Raw genomic sequence first — 20,220 nt, forward strand, 5'->3', positions numbered from 1 at the left:
AGGGGGTTCTCATTTTAGTCTTCTAGAGGACCATTGGTATTTGGTGGGAATATGTTACTTTGGTTTTTTGTGTTATTATTTTTTCTCTGTGAGTTTGACATGTGAATTTCTTTTGTAGTTTTTGATTCTTGTGTGAGATTCCGGCCTTCAAGTTTACGTCTGCTTCTTTTTGTGAACTTTATGTGTCTTTGTGGTTTACTTTTTGGGCATGAAAAGCTGGTTCATCTAAGCTTCCGGTTCTCTCTTTTGATTTTATATTGGAGTGGCTGATTGCTTTTGTTTTCAGGAGTTCCCACAGAGGCCCCATTCAGATGAGGGTCAGATGTTTTCAGGCTTTCTCCTAAGGTCTGTATCTCTCCAGGTAAGATTTTGGCCTCAGGAATTTGGGGGTTGGACTGGCCTGGGAGCGTGGCCCAGGAAAGATGCTGGTCTAGGGCAGCTGGTTACTGTGCCACCCAGAGATGCAAAGGTAGATGGGGTGGGAAGAGGCCCCAAGGACTCCTGGGGACTGCACTGAGGAGCTGGGTTGGTCTGGATGCAAAGGATAAGGAAGAGGGAAGGTCAGCCCCCGCATCCCAAAAAGAGGCTGGTGGGTGCTGCTGGCCCAGGGAAACAGAGGGAGGTGAGGGCTGGGCCAGGCCCAGAAGCAGTGCTCCTGGGGCCCAGAGAAGGCACTAAGTTGTTCTGGATGAGAAGGATCAGGAAGCAGCATTGGTTCCCCAGGTATCTGGGGCCCCAAGACAAGGAATGGGGCAGGACCCAAATTAGGAGAGACGTTGGGGGAGATGGGAGGGTGAATGAGGCTGGGGGAGTCAAGGCACAGAGGGCAAGATGGACTTACCCCGAGAGAGGCCTGCGGGTAGGAGAGAGGCCTGTGGCGGGTCTTTCAGGCCCCTGTTGTTATTTTTTAAGACAGGATCTTGCTGTGATGCCCATACTAGCCTACTCTCCTAGGCTCAAAGTATTTTCCTGCTTTCATCTTCCAAGTAGCTGTAACTCTAGGCACATACTACTGTGCATGGATTGTGTGGTTGTTTTACACTTCTTTTCTTATACATAAATTTCTGTTCTGAGCAGATGATTCCCCTGCAATGATGAGATTCTTTGCATTCCCCACTGCCTGATACCATGTGTAATAAAAACTTACTGACATAAGATTTGTAGTAGTTAGATTCATAAAAATTTTAGAAATTGCTTTGAGGAATAAAAAATCTGGAATTAAAGAGTTCAAAGTGTTGCTATAATTTATCATGACTTTTGATGAATAGTTTTCTTACAGTTTTATCTGTCCAATGCATTAAAAATTATTTATTTATTTATTTGCTTATTTGTTTATTTATGACATAGGGTCTCACTCTGTGGCCCAGGCTGGCCTCAAACTTGGCAATAATCCTCCTGCGTTAGTGCTGCACACTTATTAATTTTCTTATTTTTATGTTTTTCTGTCTTGTAGCCATTTGCTATTAGTTTAAAAATGATGCTTTTATAGGATTGCTGGAGAAAGGTGACATTTTGGCATTCTATGAAATGTGTCTGTGATGACCTCTAACACAGTGCTTGCAAGGAGAAAACTTACTAATTTGAGTTCATAGTGCCCTGATTTCTTGTACTGTATGGCCTTGCATAGAGAGGAATTAATCATAACTAAGATGTCATATGGAATATGATTGTCTTTCATCCTTAGGATATAATGAGAATTTGTTTCAAAATAGCAAAGGAACTTAGACTCCAGAGGAGCAAAGTGAAGAAGCTAAGATTCTTTTTTATAAAATTAACTTTAGAAATAGGTAGGTGAATTGTGGGAAAAAGGCTCTTTCAAGCTTTGATTTTCATTGTTATGTACAAACTTTAGGACACATAACTTTTTTCAACTAATGTGTTCAATGCTTGTAACAGTTACTTTCTTTATAGATATGGCAAAATACCTGATAGAAACAACTTGAGGGAGGAGAAATTTATTTTAGCTCACAGTTAAGGAGATGCAGTCCATCACATGAAGAAGATATGGTTGTGTGGTAGCCAGAGCTTGAGACAACTAACTGCTTGTTTTATCTTAGCAGAATTAGAAAGCTGATTGGATTCAGGCCAGAACCTGGACTGGGCTATAACCAAGAAGGCTTGTTACTCTAGAGACACACAGTGAAACCCACACCCTAAAGGTTCTATAAGTTTCGCAAACAGTGCTACCAGCCAGAGACTAACTGTTCAAACACATGAACCAATGGGATATTTTGCATCCATACCATCACAATGATTTAATAGAAAAGCTGTAAACATGGGCCAGATTAGTTCCTATAAGTCACATTTCTACAGAACCAACTTTTTAAATGTGGCTTACTCAATTCTAGACCATTATTTGTAAATCAATTGCTAGGACCATGTTACATGTACAAGTTCCTTCCAGACGGCATATGCCTGCACTTAGTACACCAGAGGATAAAAGAGCTCAACAAAGGCCATTCCTTTCTTAGCTTTTAGCATCTGAAAGGAGAAACAGAGATTCAACATCCCCACTGAAGAGTTTGTTTCCCATGATCTTGGAGGAAATTTCAGAAATAAAGAAAGCCAAGGAAAAGGTGCTACTTTAGATGACTCCTTCTTGCACATTCTCTACTACTCATATAAGCAAATGTGTGTATTATAGCATGTGTGCACAGGTCAGAAGACAACCGGGGGTGGATATCAATTCTCTCCTTCCACCATGTAGGTCCCAGAGATTGAACTCAAGCGGTCAGGCTTGATAGCAGGTGCTTTTACCCACTGAGCCTTTCACTGGCCCAATTCTCATGTTTTTAGAAATAGTTTGTATACTGCTTTCTTCTCCATTAAAAAAGTTATTTATTTAAAGTTTTTAATTACACTCTTTATTTGGATGTGGGGGCACTTGCCCAGTGTGTGGGTGTATAGAGGTCAGGGGCCAACTTATGAGAGTTGGTTCACTTTGTGGATTCTGAGGATCAAATTCAGGTTGTCAGGCTTGGTGGCAAGTGTCTTTGCTCACTAACGCCATTTTACCTGTCCCCTATTTTTAATTTATATTGCTTCTAAGAGCCACAGTTTCTAGTATAGTTTTGTTTGTTGTTTGGTTAGTTTTTTGAGACAGGCTTCAGTCTGGCCTTAAACTCATGATCCTCTGCCTCAGTCTCCTGAGTGCTGGGCTTTCACATGTGTGTCACCACACTTGGCTCTCTATTATGTTTGTGTGTGTGCATGAGTGTGTGTGTGTGTACGGACCCTTGCATGCACCTGTGGAGGTCAGGGATTGAAGTTGAGATGTTTTCCTCAAAAGCTATCCACCTTGATTTTTGTGGCAGGGTCTGCTCACTGAATCTAGAGTTTTCCGTTTCTGCTAGGCTGACTGACCAGTGATCTCCAGAGATTCTCCTGTCACCATCCACTACTGCTAGGTTACAAATGCATGTCACTACACCTGGATTTTTACAGGGGTGCTGGGGATAAAACACAGTTTGTATGATTATGTGATAAACACTTTAGCCCTGGACCATATCCTCAGCCCCTCTGCTATGGTTTCTATATATTTTGTTCAACTAAAACTAAGGAATCCTATGGTAACAAACAGCCTTTGAATTTCAGGGACCTACTGGAACAAAAGTCTGTCTGTCATGTTGTCTACTCATTGTAAGCAACCCAGGACATGTCATTATCCTTCAGAAACATGGGCTAAGCAGCAGCCCTTCTCTAAGTTCTTGCTAGTCTTTTAGCAGAGGGAAACAGTACATAATGGAAATATGCAATGGCTCTTAAAGTTTCTATTGACAGTGGCACATGACATGCTGTCTGCACCTTACAGTCCAAGTCAGATGGACACTCTGGTGATATGCAGCCTTGCTAGAGAGGAACCCCAAAAATCATACAGCCAGTATTGGCATCAATGCAGTAGGGATATGAAATATTTTCATGGTGAGGGTCAGTGAATATTTTTTTTTTACTAGTAACGAAGCCTACTACAGCTATGACTGTTACAGGCTCAGTGTAAACAAATTCTCATTTGCATGATTAGGCCTGAATGTTGACTAATTTCTGTGGTAGAGAGTGTTCCGTATGCACCACAGCATTTCATTTTCTTTCTGGAGTTATAGGGCAATAACTCTCACAAATCCTTTGCATCTTTGTAGGTCCAGAAAACTACCTGTGGCCAGTGGATTGTAAAGAGGCATGATATAACCTAGCTCCCAGATATTTGGCAAAATCCAAGCTATTCTCTCTCTCTCTCTCTCTCTCTCTCTCTCTCTCTCTTCTCCCCTCCCCCTCCCTCCCTCCCTCCCTCTCTCCCTCCTTCCCTCCCTCTCTCTCTCTCCCTCCCTCCCTCCGCCTTCTTTCTCCCTCCCTCCTAGTTCCTGCCATTGGTGTGGTGAATTCAGAGGAGACTGTTTTTCCAACTATGGTGTTTCCAGGAGACCAGATGCATCTACTTTGAACATGGATCAGAACAAATGACCTTTTATTGGGTTAAAACACTGAAAATTTGTGGTTCTTTGTTACTATGCTTCTCTATCCTCTCCCTCCCTCCGCCTTCTTTCTCCCTCCCTCCTAGTTCCTGCCATTGGTGTGGTGAATTCAGAGGAGACTGTTTTTCCAACTATGGTGTTTCCAGGAGACCAGATGCATCTACTTTGAACATGGATCAGAACAAATGACCTTTTATTGGGTTAAAACACTGAAAATTTGTGGTTCTTTGTTACTATGCTTCTCTATCCTGACTAATATAACCTGGTTTTGTTTTTTAGTTTTTTTAGTCATGCACATTTACTGGAGTGATGTGCATTCATTAGTTGAAGAGATCAAATTCAGTCCTAAAAATTGCTGAAAGTTACAATTCTACTGTAAAACTATAAAAATGCAGCTGAAGTTTATTTTTACATTGTATTTTTCTTTAATTGATTATAACTTAAATGGTCATACATGGCTAGTAGTTCCTGTTTGAACCATAGACTCTTAGGTAGTAGAAAGCCTTTTCTCTGTGTGATGTATTTTAAAACTTTCTACAATCTTAACAATCTAAACATAAAACCTGTCATCTGAAAATCCCTCTATTTAGTTAGGTTTTTCCTCGTTGTCAACATGCTATGTGAGGTATCAGACAGAGCCCATTTGTGTCAACATGATTCTTTGTTTCAGGAAGTACTTGCCTAGGAAGATAAGACAGTAAGTTAATAAATAGCTTCATTGTTTGCTTTAGGAAACACTTGAAAATCAATTTATTAGGATAGACAGTTTGCTCTTCTAGGCAAACAGCTTTCTTATTAGAAGACGTTGTTCACCTGGGCAAACGTTTTGACAAGTATATGGAAGTATTATTACAAATCATTGTGTTGAAAATTGTGCTGGCTTGCTTTAGCTGTCAATTTGACACACCTAGGAAGAGGGAACCTCAGTTGAGGAATTTTCTCCATGGGATTGGCTTGTGGCATTGCTCTGTGAGGCATTTTCTTAATTGATAATTGATGTGGGAGGGGTCAGCCCACTGTGGGTGGTGCCATTCATGGGCAGGTAGCTGAGCAAACTGGGGGGAAATTCTGGCCTTGAAGTGTTTTCTGTCTGTGGCTTTGCTGTTCTGATTTCTCAGAGGCTTGGGGTCTCCCATGAGACCTGGGTGGAAGCACCAGGGGAGGTAGGGTGGCACTTCTCCCTTGTCATTTTTTCCCCCTGTTGGTTTTGAGATTTGCCATCCTCTGCTGGTATTTCCTTGTATAATGTAAATTTTTACCTGTAATTTTGAGGTGATTGAAATGTACTTGAGACCTTTTCTTCTTTATTTATTTCTTTATTTTATTTTTTTATTTACATAATTTATTGAGAATTTCATACATGTATATAAGGTGTTTTGATCAAATCCATGCCCACTCTCTCCCCTCCAGCTCCTCCCGTGTCTCCCTATCACTTTTTCTCTGATAACTTCATGTACTCTTTCTTCTTCTTTGATTTATTTATCTATTTTTATGGGGCTTTTGGGTACTCTAACATTCGCCCCTCTGAAGAGGTATTCCTAAAATCTTTTAAGGATTAGATACAAGCTCCCTAAATACTTTCAACATTTTGGACCTTTGGAACAGAGTATGTTGCCCAAAGACATTTTGACTTTTAGTCAAGAAACTGGCTACTTTTCTTTGGGGTCTTTTTAAGCCAATTCCTACCTCTTATTCTTATCACACCATCCTCTGAAGAGGTTACCCAAACTGCGGATAGGGAATTGGGACACAGACCACTCTGGCTTCTTCCATGCTGAACAGGGATGCAGAGTGAGGCAATTGGAGTACCCCTTCAGTGGGTCTATCTAAAAGACTCTCGAATTGCATAACTCTTATCAGTAGGGGGAAAAGAAAGTCCTTGACTGGTGAATAGGAGATGTGAAGAAGTAAAGGCAAGAGTAATTACTATTACAAGTTATAGAAAGGGAACTAGAAAAAAGTCAGAATATGGCAATTTTCAAATGTTCATGTGAGAGTCCATTGGAATTTCTTGACAAGGGCTTCCAAAAGCATCCCTCTATTGGGTTCTTCCTCATTTTTCTTTTGTCTTCCAAGGTGGATTTAGGATTTGCTTTCAGGTACTTTGATAGCTCTTGGAATGGTTAGAATCACTGTCAATTCCCTCTCAAAGGCTTCTAGATATGGGGAGAAAACAAATTTATCCATCATTTTAGAACAATAGCTGGTTGTCTCCCTTAGCTACAGGTGGGCACTACAGTATTGCAGATCAAGATTTGAAGTCTTACATCGGAGCAGCACTTTCTGCTTCGAAAAAAAATCAATGTGAAATAATTGTCTAAATAACTTTTTGTATGGACTTAAGCCTAATGTCTGAGAAGCGTAATCCCTTGAACTCTTAAAAAAATATATTGAAGAAATATACTGATGACTACTCTTTCCCTTTGGGTGTTTAAGACCATATAGTTGGCCCAAATAAATAAATTTATTTTTACACTTAAGGTCATTTGAGGATCTGTTCCTCAGGAGTCACATGGGTTTGGGAGGAGCTCCCGGCTCCTTTCTTTTACCAGTTCCATCTATGTAAAGGTAAGTCAAAGGTCCTGCTTGACCATGTCTGGCTTCACTTTGAAGCATGAAAAAGATGTTTCCTCTGAGTTGACCCTCCTCTTTGTAGACTGGACGCTGGTTCAAGTCCATCTGGTGGAGTCTCCATGTCCTCCCTGAACAAGAGGACAGGTGATTCAGCATAGTTACAGGACATTTTGAGAAATGTTTCATAGTCCCCTGGAACTTAGCCTTGGAGGGCAAGGGGCAAAAACTGTCCTTTAAGTCCCTCTGACCACATTAGTATAGGCCTCAAAGTATGGCTGTCAAACATCCAATGAGGTTAGTTCCACTAGTCTGGTACTTTTAATTATCATGTGCTTTGTAGATAAGGCTTGCGTAAAAAACCAAATATTCTCAGATAAACCTTGACTAAATATGTACTTTGTTCCTTAAACTAGTTGACTAAACTATGACCATAGACATTTTAGGATTATGTGTATATTATTTTTGTCTTTCCTTTATATATCATAACAAACTTAAACAGACCTTCATCACTTGCTTAGGCTTTCTCATTTCTTCTGTCATTTTTGGAAAATATCTCCATTCCCATATCCTTTTGGCATCTTTTACATTCTTATTTTCTTTAAAAAAAATTAGGAGCCACAATAGCATTAATAAATAAATTTTCCATCTGTTGTGAGATTTCTTTTCCTGGGGATGCTAAGCAATGCTTATTCCCTTTCAAGGTTCTAGTGTCGAGCCAATGTTTGATTAAAGTTTTACTGGGGAAACCAATGAATTTATAGAGCTTACTTACTGAGATAACGGAGGGATTGCTGAGGTGTATGTATGACCTGAGGGTATGCACATTGGAAAGCCTTTACCCAGCATGGATCATGCCTTCTCTTCCTAGTCTTCTCCAGATTGTATACTTTAGCCCTCCCCAAATCCAGGAGGCCATGTGTGATTAGGGTCAAATTACATTCAGTTGGCTGGGAAGAGTGGTTGATAAATCTGGTGAGGTCCAATGACCCTGCTTGGCCCTCCTTTAATGAATGAGCACAACTGTCAACAAGCCCAGTTGTGAGGATGTTTAGCGATCAGGCTTAGCTGAAGTCATGATGATGGTGGTTATTTCATTCAGAAGGGACTGCTGTATAGCATGATCTTATTAAAAGGACCTGGAACTTAAAAGGATTTGGTTCTAGGATCCACATATGAGGGAGAACGTATGTTGTTTTTCTGAGTCTGTGTTACTTCACTTAGTATAACAGTTTCTAGTTCCACCTATTTACCTGCAAATTTCATTATTTCATCTTTCTTTACTGCTGAATAGCAGTAATGCAAAAAAAAGCAAAGAAAGAAAGAAGAAAGATGTCAAGTAAACAACCTAGCTTTATACCTCAAACAACTAGAAATGAACGACCTAAGCCCCAAATCAGCAGGATGGAAATAAAGGTTAGTGCAGAAATGGAGACCAGAAGAAGTAGAAAAGGTCAATGTAACTAACAGTTGATCTAAAAAAAAAAAAAAGAAACAAAATTGAAAAGAAACAAAAGAAAAAAAGAAGACTCATAAGATTATAAAGGGGAAAAGAGATATTACAAGTGATACTGCAGAAATAGAAAGTATCATGACAGACTGCTATGAAAAATTAGATGTCAACAAATTATATAACCTGGAAGAAAATGAGTCACTTTCTAGAAACATACTGAGTACTATCCCTGAATCATAAGTAATTGAAACAGATCAAGAATGAGTATAAAGATGTGTCAGTAAAGAGAAGCCTAGGACCAGATGGCTTCAATGGCAAATGCTACCAAACATTCAACCATTTTCATATTCTTCCCCTGAATTGAAGATGAGTGAACACTTTTTAATTCATTTAATAAGGACAGTATTATCCTCACTTTAAAGCCGGATAAGGAAACTACAAGAAAACAAGGGGCTGGAGAGATGGCTCAGCAGTTAAGAGCACTGGCTGCTCTTACAGAGGAACTGAGTTCAGTTCCCAGCAACCATGTGCCAGCTAACCACTGTCTGTAACTCTAGTTCTGGGGATCAAATGCCTTCTTCTGACCTCTGTGGCCACTGTATGACATGGGCGCATTTATACACATGCAGTCAATACACTCTTACACATAATAAAATAAATAAATAAATAATAAATAAATAAACAAATAAAACCAAGCACCAAACATTACAGGCCAATAATCCTGTCAAATAGATATGAACCAAACCCTAGCAAACATACACCTTAAACAAGTTGGGTGCAAGGATGTTATTGTGAGGCATCCCATCAACAGAATAAAGAGTACAAAACAGATGATTATCTTAATAGACACAGAAATATGTTTGAGAGAATTCTGTGCCTTTCATGCTACAAACTTTTAACATCTTAGGTTTAGAAAGACTGCATCTCAACATCATAAAAGCAGCACCTGGGCTGGAGAGATGGCTCAGTGGTTAAGAACACTGGTTGTTCTCACAGAAGACCTGGGTTCAAATCCCAGCACCCACATGGCAGCTAACAATTGTCTGTAACTTCAGTCCCAGGGGATCTGACAGCCTCTTCTGAATTCTGTGGGCATTGCACAATACAGGTGCACTTACCTACATGTAGGCAATACATACATACACATAAAATAAAAATAATAAAATTAAAAAAAAAATTTTTTTTTAAAGCAGTACCAAGCCCACAGCCAGTATCATAGTCATTGAAGAACGGAAATTGTTTCCTTTAAGAGCAGGAACAAGACAAAGATGCCCATTATTACCACTGCTACTTAGTGTGGTACTGGAAGTTTTAGCTTAGCGTAATTAGGCCGGAAAATGAAACAAAGGCATTCAAATTAGAAAGAAGTTCAAAAGACTCTGTTTATAAATGATAATTATCTTATGGGAAGTCCTGAAGGCTCCACCAATACACTGTTAGAACTATTAATAAGCAAATTCAATAAAATTGGAGGATTCAAAACTGACATACAAAAATCAGTAGTGTTTCTATATAATTACAGCAAACTAGCCAGGAAAGAAATTGAAAAACAGTATTGTGTCTGAAGAGATGTCTCAGCAGTTTCAATGCTTGCTGCAAGCTGAGTTTGAGCCCCAGGACCCATCTAAAAGCCAGGCATGGTGGTGTGCATGTCTGTGACTCCAGTGCCAGAAGGTGGAGACATTGGAATCCTAGGAGCGCACTACCCAGCCATTCCAGTCAAGTTGGTGAGCTACAGGTTCAGGGAGAGGCCCAAGGGAAGAAGACTCCTATTTCAACCTCTGGCTTCTACATGTGTGTGCATCTGTATACATATATGTATATATTTTCATACACTACACAAATAATAATAATAATAATAATAATGAAGTGCTACTTATAATAGTGTCAAAACAAAAGTCATGTATGGTAGCACATACCTATAATTCTGGCACTGGTGAGGCTGAGGCAGGAGCATTGCTAGTACAGAGATAGCCTAGGCTACCCAGGAAGACTGTCTCAACAAAACAAAGCAAAAACAACAAAGAAACAGCCACCAACCCACCAACAATAACAAAAGCACACAAATACCAAACTCTTAAATAGGTTGGAAATCTAGATATGTACATGCAAAGTAGTAAAATTGGACCCTTATATCATATATCATATATATGTTAACTTGAAATGTTTTTAAAAATATTTTATTTGTTATGTTTATTTCAGGTGTATGAATGTAAAGCCTGCATGTACGTAAGTGCACCCTTGTCGTGTAGTGTCTGCAGAGGTCAGAAGAGGGCATTAGAACTCCTGGAACTGGAGTTAGGATGATTTTTAGCTGCCACGTGGGTACTGGGAATTGAACCTGGGTCCTCTGCAAGAGCAGCCAGTGCTCTTAAGCACTGAGCCATCTCTCCAGCCCAAATTTAACTTGAATGTACAATCTGAAATGAAGAAACTCCCAAAATGAAACAGGGAAAATGTAAGGTCTGTGTTCTAGTTAGCTTTCTGTTGCTGTGATAAAACATGAACTAAAAAGCAACTTGGGGAAGAAAAGGTTTATTTCACCTTACATCTCCCTAATGATAGTCTCTCATTCAGGGAAGTCAGGCAGAAACTCAAGACAGGAACCTGGAGGTAGGAACTGAAGCAGAGACCACGGAGGAACACTGTTTACTGACTTGCTTCTTTGGCTTATGCTCAGCCTACTTTCTTATACAACTCAGGACTACCTGCAGTCCTGCCTTTGAAATGCTGGGGTTACAGGTGTGCTCCACCACACCTAGCTAGACAGCTTTTACATAGCAAAGGGTATAGTCAACAAAGTAAAGAGGCAGTCTATGAAGTGGGAGAAAATATTTACAACTATGTATCTGATAAAGTGTTAGGAACAAAATTCTATAAAAAATTCATACAACTCAATAACAAGGAATTATAATGATAATCCAATTAAAAAATGAGCAAAGGACCTCAGTAGACATTTTCCCAAAGAAGACATACACATGGCTAATAGATATCTGAAACAGAATAGGATAGTGGTTGTCAGGGGAGGAGGGGTGGGGCAAATGGAGACATATTAGTTATAGGGTATATTAACTTCTAGCTTTAAGATGATATGTTCTTGGGGTCTAGCATACAATATGGTGGATGTAGTTAATAATACTGGTCTGTATGCTTGAAATTTGATAAGACAGTAGATTTTAAGTGTTTTCATGTTGAACACTATGCACAGTGTATACAACAAATGATAACTATGGTTGGTGAATTACTTAATCTAATTAATTATTAATTTGATTATATAATAACATGATGTATATGTATATCAAGTCATCAGGTTGCATACTTGCAAGAGATACAATTTTTATTATTATGGTATATTTTGAAATAAAGAAATTAGCCAGATATGGTCGCACATGCCTGTAATCTCAGCACTAAGAGAAAGAGATTGAGTTTGAGGCCAGTGTGGGCTACATGCCAAAACATTGTCTCCAAATAAGAGGCTTTAAATCAGGGGTTAAGATCATGTACTGCCTTGCAAAGGACTTGAGTTCAGTTCCTAGGACTCATGTTGAGCATCTACACTCACATATACAAACCATCCCACACTCATATACACCTGATTAATAATAAAATAAAGGGACTGGAGAGATGGCTTAGCAGTTAAGAGTACTGGGAGCTCTTGCAAAGGACCTGGGTTTAGTTCCCAGTACCCACATGGAGGTTAACAACTGTACATAACTTCAGTTCCAGGGGACTGACGCCTTCTTATACCCTTTGTGGGCTCTGCATGCATGTGGTACACCTACATAGTGCAGGCAAAACCCTCATACACATAAAAATAAATTAAAAAAATACATTTAAAAGCTCCAAATAAATATTAAATAAATAAATTAATGAAATCAAATTAAGTTTATTAGCCATGTTTATTCATCTTGAGAAAAGTCATTTGTCATCAAAGCAAAATATCCTCTCCTACTTGAAAATTTCCTTATGTTAAAAAAAAAATCTGTATTTCACACCCATGTCTTCCATTCTCTAATAGCTAAAATCATTGGTGAGGCTATGAATTGGGTTGAAAATACTTGGGCTTATGCAAGAAAATTTCAGACTATTAATTGGCTTAAAGAAAAGAACCTGCATATGATTGTCAATTTGTTATAATGAAGCCAAAGGAGGATATTTAAAGTGTGTTTTCCTACTGATAAAAGAATGTTGGCTCTTTCCAGGCACGTTATATATAAAGAGTGGAAGACATTTTTCCTTGACAAGTTAGGTATAGCTTCAAGGTTAATGATAATATTCCATAAGAAACAGGAGTAGACCTCTGAAGTATGGATACCTCACAGGACCTAGCTAGGGCACTTTTATGTCAAACTATGTAAAATACTTCTGATCACAACATATAGATCAGCAATAAGACAGGAGGGAGACTCCCTCAGTATGGATTACCTCTCTAGTCTCAGTTTGTCTGAATCCCATGGATTGTCAACATTCCCAGCTTTTATCACCTTTACCAATGAGCCATATATGACTGTAACACAGAGTTCTGAGTAGCCAGCACACATCTTTTTATTTATTTATTTAAAAAATTTATAATGATTTTAGGAAGAGAACCAATTATTCTAAAAGTTTTCATAAGCTTAAAAAATTCTTATCCCAGCAAATTATCTTTATTGGTACAATAGTGACACTTTTATCTTGGGTGTAATCAACAGCTGTCTAATTGAACTTAAGACCCACACAATGTGAGGGAATTCATGTGTGGTCCTGTAAATATAGCCAAGTACACATGTTGCAGAGGTCATGGACCCTAGAAAAGAAGCTACTTCTGTCACTTCCATAGACCAGTGTAATCTTACTGTATTCTAAGTACATATCCTTATATTTACAGACAAGTGTATCTCTCACAATTCATTGAAGAAGCTTCTTTTGCAACAGATGAAGACTATTACAAAGTTCCACAACTGGTCAAAATACAGAGAATAAGTGACTGTGAGGTGCCCAACACTTAGCAGATATATCTATAATGCAACCTCTACACCTAAGGCTTGGAACATCATGGAAGAGGGGGCAGAAAAAAATGTAAAAGCCAGAGGAGCAAGATACCCGCTGCTAGTTAATGCATTCTAGACATGATAGGGAAGCTACACCAATGAAATCTTCACAGTATGGTAGGTCTACCAAGATCTGCATAATGACAAAACCAGGTGACATGCAAAGGTAGATGGGGAAATGTTATGATGTCCACTTCAAGATGAAAAGCCACAGGCAATCAATGGATACTGAGGGAGGGAGAATAAGTTTTCTCTGGGGACTAGTTCCCTGAGAGGTTATCTAATGCCAAATGGACAGCCCTAAACATAGGTACCTAAGAGCACCATTAATGGACTCAGTGCATTATGTATATTTATATATGTATGTATGTATGTATGTATGTATATGCAACAACAATAATCAAAAAAGAGGACAAGAAATTGAAGAGGAGTAGAGACATGGAAGAGTTGGAGGGGGATTGGGAGAGATGGAAATAATACAAATACAATACTCATGTATGAGATTCTCAAAAAAAAAACCCTGTAGAACAAATATATACTAATACAAAATTAAAAAAGAGAAAGATCACAGGAAAAATTCTTATGGGAAGATGATTACAAGATATAGCTAGATAGTTAGAAAAATGCTCCAAAATACTGACAAACATAGTGAGGAGCCTGGATATCCACCGTAGAGTTGGAGTCAGCAAACAATGTTGTGTTGGTAATAAAAAGTGGCAACTAAAATTCAATTTGATGGACTGTCTGAACACTCTGCTTTTGTAGCTGCTCTGTACCTTCTCTCCCTTTTGTAGGTAGTTGACTGGTACCTCTATGCCTACTTATTTCATTATTTCATGCTTCCTTTTTAGTTATTTGGACTGTACAAGGTCTATGTTTCTTTAGATGATTCCCAGCCTTCAAGGCTCCTGATTCCTCCTCTTCCTTCAAAGCCTTTGCTAAGCCTGTCACTCTCAGCTGGAAGCTCCTTTCTCCTTCTTGCCAGGTAGATCAATGTTATGAAGGTGTTTTGGTTTTGAACCCTGGCATCAATTACTGGACCTATGATTCTAGACAAGATTCTGAACATTAATGTCTCATGATCTTTCCCTTCTTCAATATCTCAGGCCCAGCTATGAATGTTCAGTTCTACTGTTAATTTCCACCTTTACTGATTTTCTGTTTCTTTCTATTTAATAGTATATGCTCTGAACTCTGACACATCACCACTATGTTTCTAGGTAGGATGGAGAGAGATAAAGACATGAATATGAGACCACTATGGGAGGTGGGTTGCTGAGAAATATAAATGTGAGTTAGAAAAGAAGTAATGAGAATAGTTTTTTAAGACTTAAATTTCTGGCAAAACGTACTGATGATAGTTAGAAGCTTAAAAATTTTGTAAGATACATTGCCTATGATTAAGCCATATATTATAGGAAACTCAACTGTTCATGAATCAAACATAAAAGAAGTCCAAGGTAAGTAGTTTGGGGTTACTATAGCAATTCCATGCTCATAGGGTCTCTTGTTTTATTTTCTCCCATATATAGTGCTGGGTCACATGACCACAAGATCCCCCCATGCTCCAGCCAGCATGTCTGTATTCTACACTGCAAGAAAATAGAAGATACTGCAAATGAATCAGCTTCCCTTTACAAGGCTTCCCTTCCTCCCTCCCACTAATTTCTGTTCACCCCAGAGGCCAAAGAGGTTGGGGAAAGTAGCTTTGTAGCTAGGACATTGTGACCCCTCAAAAACATCAACATTGTTAGAAAAGGAGTGGGAAGAGTGGATAATGTGTCAACAACTCATAGTCTTTTCTACTGTGGCTGACTAGGGTAGAGATAAGTCAGAAATAGTTTTATTTAGTTTAAGCTTGACCTCATTTCTTACTTTGCTTAGACTATCTTTTAATTTCTTTTCTTTTCTATAGGCCCTGAGCAAAAGTTTTATGTATACATTTTTTTTTCAGACAGTCTCACTATGTAGCTCTGACTGACCTGAAACATGCCTCAGTCTCCCAAGGGCTGGGCTTACAGGTGTGTGCCCCACAACCAGCTATCTTAAGCATCTACTGGGTTCCTTTTCTACTTTCTTGGTGAAGTATTGCCATAGACAGCAAAGGATAGTTGTTGGGTAGGTTCTGACACCTGGCTTTGAATACAGGCTGTTAACTGAGAGCACTTACAGTTAACTGAATTTTGCATACAAAATGAGAAATAATGGTATCTCTTATAACTAATTATTTTGGGCTTGGGCAATTTAATAAAAGTCAAGTCAAAGGTCATAATACATGAAAGTAAGAAAATTCACTCAGAGCATACAGCTAATTCGTTTTGTTAACCAATAAGAATGCAAGTGCCCAAATGCAGAACAAAGGAAACAATATAGCCTATAAATGTTTTTGTTTCTTCTCCCCTTTTCTTTCTTTCTCTCTCTCTCTTTCTTTTCCTCTCTCTCTTTCTCTCTTTCTTTCTCTCTCTCTTTCTCTCTCTTTCTCTCTTTCTTTCTCTCTCTCCCTCTCTCTCTCTTTCTCTCTCTCTCCCTCTCTCTCTTTTTCCCTTTCTCTCTTTCTCTCTCTCTCTTTCTCTCTCTCCCTCTCTCTCTCTTTCTCTTTCTTTCTCTCTTTCTCTTTCTCTCTCTCTTTCTCTCTTTCTCTCTCTTTCTCTCTCTCTTTCTCTCTTTCCCTCTCTCTCTTTCTCTCTCTTTCTCTCTCTCTCTCTCATGCAGAAGCTAGAAGCTGGCCTTTGATGTCTCCCTCATTGGGTGTCTTCCTTAATTGTGCTCCATCTTATTTTAAATTTTTTAAAATTTTATTTTTTTATTTTATGTGTATGAGTTTTTCCTGCATGTATGTAAGTGTACCTGTGTAGTGCAATGTCCACAGAGACCAGAAGAGGCCATCAGATTCTCTGGAACTGCACTATTGTTAACTGCCATTGGATGCTGGGAACTGAACCTAGGTCCTCTGCAAGAGTAGCCAATGCTCTTAACTGCTAAGCCATCTCTCCAGCCCCTCTGCTTTATTTTTTGTGGCAGGGTCTTTCATTGAGCCTGGAGCTCATAGATTGAAGTAGCCTGGGTAACCAGTAAGCCCCATCCTTCTATTTCTGCCTTCCCAGTGCAGGGATTACAGATGTGTGTTGGTTCACCTGACTTTTCTACTTGAGTGCTATGTTTATGTGGCAAGCACTTTATCCACTGGGCCATCTCTTCAGACCCTGTTTCTCTTCTTATTTGATGAAAATCACTTTGTTCTCCTACACCTCACAAATGAATTCTAAGAAACTTTACTTCACCTTGATGATTCCATGTCAATACCCATTTCTGCTAATAATGGTAAAATCAGAAATGTCCATCCATTACTTTCTTTGACTTTCACTAAAGCCACTGTGTTTTTTCCCCTCTGAAGTAGTTTGAAGGAGACATTTTCTAGAAAGAAAAAAAAAGTCTCTTTTCTATGGTTCTTTCTTTTGAAACAAGGATTTCCTTTTCTGAGTCCTGAGCTGGAAGAATTTTCTCTGAGATTTTCTTCTTATCTGGGAGGACTGTAGTTGAGAGCATAGCCTCAATGGATTTCAGTGTTTTTCTGAGTTGAATGGAATGAATGGTTTAATAAGTTGTCCTTCAAAGGGACAGGCTTGCTTTTATATGAAACTTGCATATAAATAAAACCTCCAGATTCTTCATGTGGTTTAATGAAGCCAGCAATCTGTGTTCAAATGCACAGGCACTCAGGGAGTCTATTAGCAAGGATGGTGGCAGAAAGGAAGAAGCAGGAAAAAGGAGAAAAAATTTTAATTGGGGGGAGATATTTTATTTTTAATTGGAAAAGAGAATACAAAGCATAAATTTTACTTTTGGGGCCCCAGAATATGTTACGATTATTTAAGAAGAGATTTCTTTTTAATCTGCATTTAATGACAAAGATACTCATTGAACAAGATCCAGAAACAGCTTACTCATATTTTATAAACATTTATTAACAATAACATGAACTCTCTAAGCTGGAGTATTTATTTCTGGTTTTAATACTAAGAAAATGTGTGCATTTCAGTTTTTCTTCTGGATAGGTGCGTTCTGTTAAGCAAGCAGGCTCTTTGGGGATTTATTGTTAAGCACTTATGTTTTCTCTTGTGCTGATAATGAAAGTCTGTGTATTTGGATAGTGTCTGTAGTAAGAAGAGACTAGGTTCTAAACTAACCAAAAGAAGCTGATGTAAACCTTTATAAATGTATCAACAGCATATAGTAATTATGGGACTACAGTTATCCACATTTTCGATCCCAAGATTTCTTGATACATAACACTGCCAGGAAAAGGAACTGGGAACCAGGAAGGGATTAAGGAGAGAAAACCTGAGTGACTGTCAGTTAAACTTTACCAGAGTGGAATACAGATCCTAGGGTGAGGCCCAATCATGGGTAAAAACAAATGTCCAGTGCCTAGCAGGCAATGCTTGGCAAAGATAGGGAAAGTTGTTGAGGTAGGAAAAGATACAAGGGGGAACTTTTTGTTATTACCTATATTTTCTTTTATCATTATATTTATATATTTCTTTCATGAAGAAAAATATTCTAGGGTTTTAAACCACATTTTCTTTAATTTTTACATATATTAATATATATATATATATATAACAGAAAAAACTTCTAGATTCACTGGTTAAATTCAACATGAAAATGACTTTGTTCTTGCTGTACAAATATGTTGTTTTCATCTGGAGATTGCCAGTAACATGTGTTGGTAGTCACTTTCAGTCAGATGCAGAAAATTCACAGTGTAAATAACTTAATGAATAACTACAGATGTAGAAAGTACCCCATCCTCAGTAGATTGCTACTCACTCAGTACCTTCTGAATACCAGTATAACATTATGGGATAGCCTAGATGCAGACACACTTATTTCATTACAATTTATGGCTGACTTAGCAAACAGTGGGAAAGGAGAGGTGTTAAAGAGTGCCAGGGAAATTGATTATTCATACAGAAAATAATTAAAATTTGTCTATCATTCCATATGCAGAAATCAGTTTCAGGTAGAGTAAGGGACTTAAATATAAAAGGCAATGGTTTTGAAAGAAAGTACAAGAGAGTGACTTTATAGCTTTGGAGAAGGGAAGAGTTTTCTTAAATGAGACAAAAATAATGCTAGTTCTCAGAGAAAGGATTGCTTTTTTGGGATACCTTAAAAATCAAGGGGACTAGTAGGGAGTAGGAGGTTGGCTGGGGGAAGAAGCAACAAACAGGCAGAAAAAAATACATCTGAAAAAAAAATTAGCCAATAGAAACCAATTCTTTGTTATATAAAACCCCATAGCCAGGTGTAGTATAATCCCAGCATTGAGGAGGATGAAGCAGAAGGATTGCAAATTTGGGGCCAGCTTGGTCTACACAGTCAGACCTTGTGTCAAAAGGGGAAAAAAATTAAAGAAAGTAATAGGATTTAGTTCATCAAACAAGCCATAAAGATAGAAGGAAGATATTTGTCATGCATAAAATGGATAAATGAATAAAGAAGAAAAAGTATGCTGGAAAAAAATGAACAAAAACTGACTAGGACAGGCAGGCTCCAATTCCTTTCCCTCAGGAGGACTAGCTATCCCATCCATTTCTCTCATCCACCCCCACCCTGTCCCTGCTGGCCTCTCTCATAGGCAGGCTCCAATTCCTTCACCTCAAGTCCCAGGACTAGCTTCCTAAACCAGATTACCTAACCACCCTACCATAGATCCCTAAGTCCTCACCCAGGTGGTTCCCTCACCACCAAAATTCCCAGCCTCCGGATTAGGCAGACAGACCTGTTCAGTCAGGACTCTGACCAGTCTACTACCCAGCAAGAACTTGAAATACCCAAACAAAAAGTAACTATGCTACATAAACAATACTAACAGAACCAAAATTAAATTAAACAAAAGCAGAGTAGAAGTTCCTGTTGAATACATAACCAATAAAGAACGTCCATATGCCCAAATGGCAATGCAAAAACAGAAACAATATGAAAAACCAGGAAAATATGTCCCCAACAAAACCCTACAGAAATGCACAGCATTGAGACCACCATGCAGAACCCCAGGATGCAGAATTTAAAAGAACAATCATAAACCTGATCAAAGAACTTCAAGAAAACACAAACAACTCAAAGAATTCAAAGAGGAAAGGCATAAACTTTTTTTTTTTTTGCATTCAAGAGAATCAAATCGTTTATTGATTACACATGATAATGGATGGTACACAAGCTACATTCCCATTTAATATTTTACTTGGTACCATGATTCAATTTACATGTTGTGTAGGATGTGCCAACAACCATTTTTTATAAACAAATAACTTTGTGATGTTGCTTGGGTGACCCTTCAATGGTGAAACTCATTAAGGTCACAACAGTAACTGTCAGTCCAACTACATCAAGGTTTGTGACAACACGGCTTCCCACCTATGCAGTCATAAATAAATTTCAAATGGAGCCTGGCATCACCCTGAAGGAATTTTAACTTCACACTGTTTGGGAAGTATACCAAGGTGGCTTCAGAGTAGATTAACTTTACACAGTACATTTAAGAAAAAAAGACCCATTTATTCAGCGTCATGATCAGACTGTTACATTTAGCAATCAACAGCATGGGTGAAAAGTCTACATTAAACCCTTTGTTGGAATGCTTTACACCTTCCACAGAACAGAAACTAAAACAACCTGTTATACAACTAGTCAC

General features: G+C 38.5%; 1 protein-coding gene across 9 annotated transcripts in view; it reads left to right on the forward strand.

Annotated features, from left to right (window-relative positions):
• Bicd1 (BICD cargo adaptor 1) overlaps positions 1-20,220 on the forward strand; it is a 207,635-nt gene that overhangs the window by 79,391 nt on the left and 108,024 nt on the right. The window lies entirely within an intron of this gene.

This window comes from Nannospalax galili, unplaced genomic scaffold (assembly GCF_000622305.1).
Source record: "Nannospalax galili isolate Female #2095 unplaced genomic scaffold, S.galili_v1.0 scaffold710, whole genome shotgun sequence".
In the NCBI taxonomy this organism is placed as follows: Eukaryota; Metazoa; Chordata; class Mammalia; order Rodentia; family Spalacidae; genus Nannospalax; species Nannospalax galili.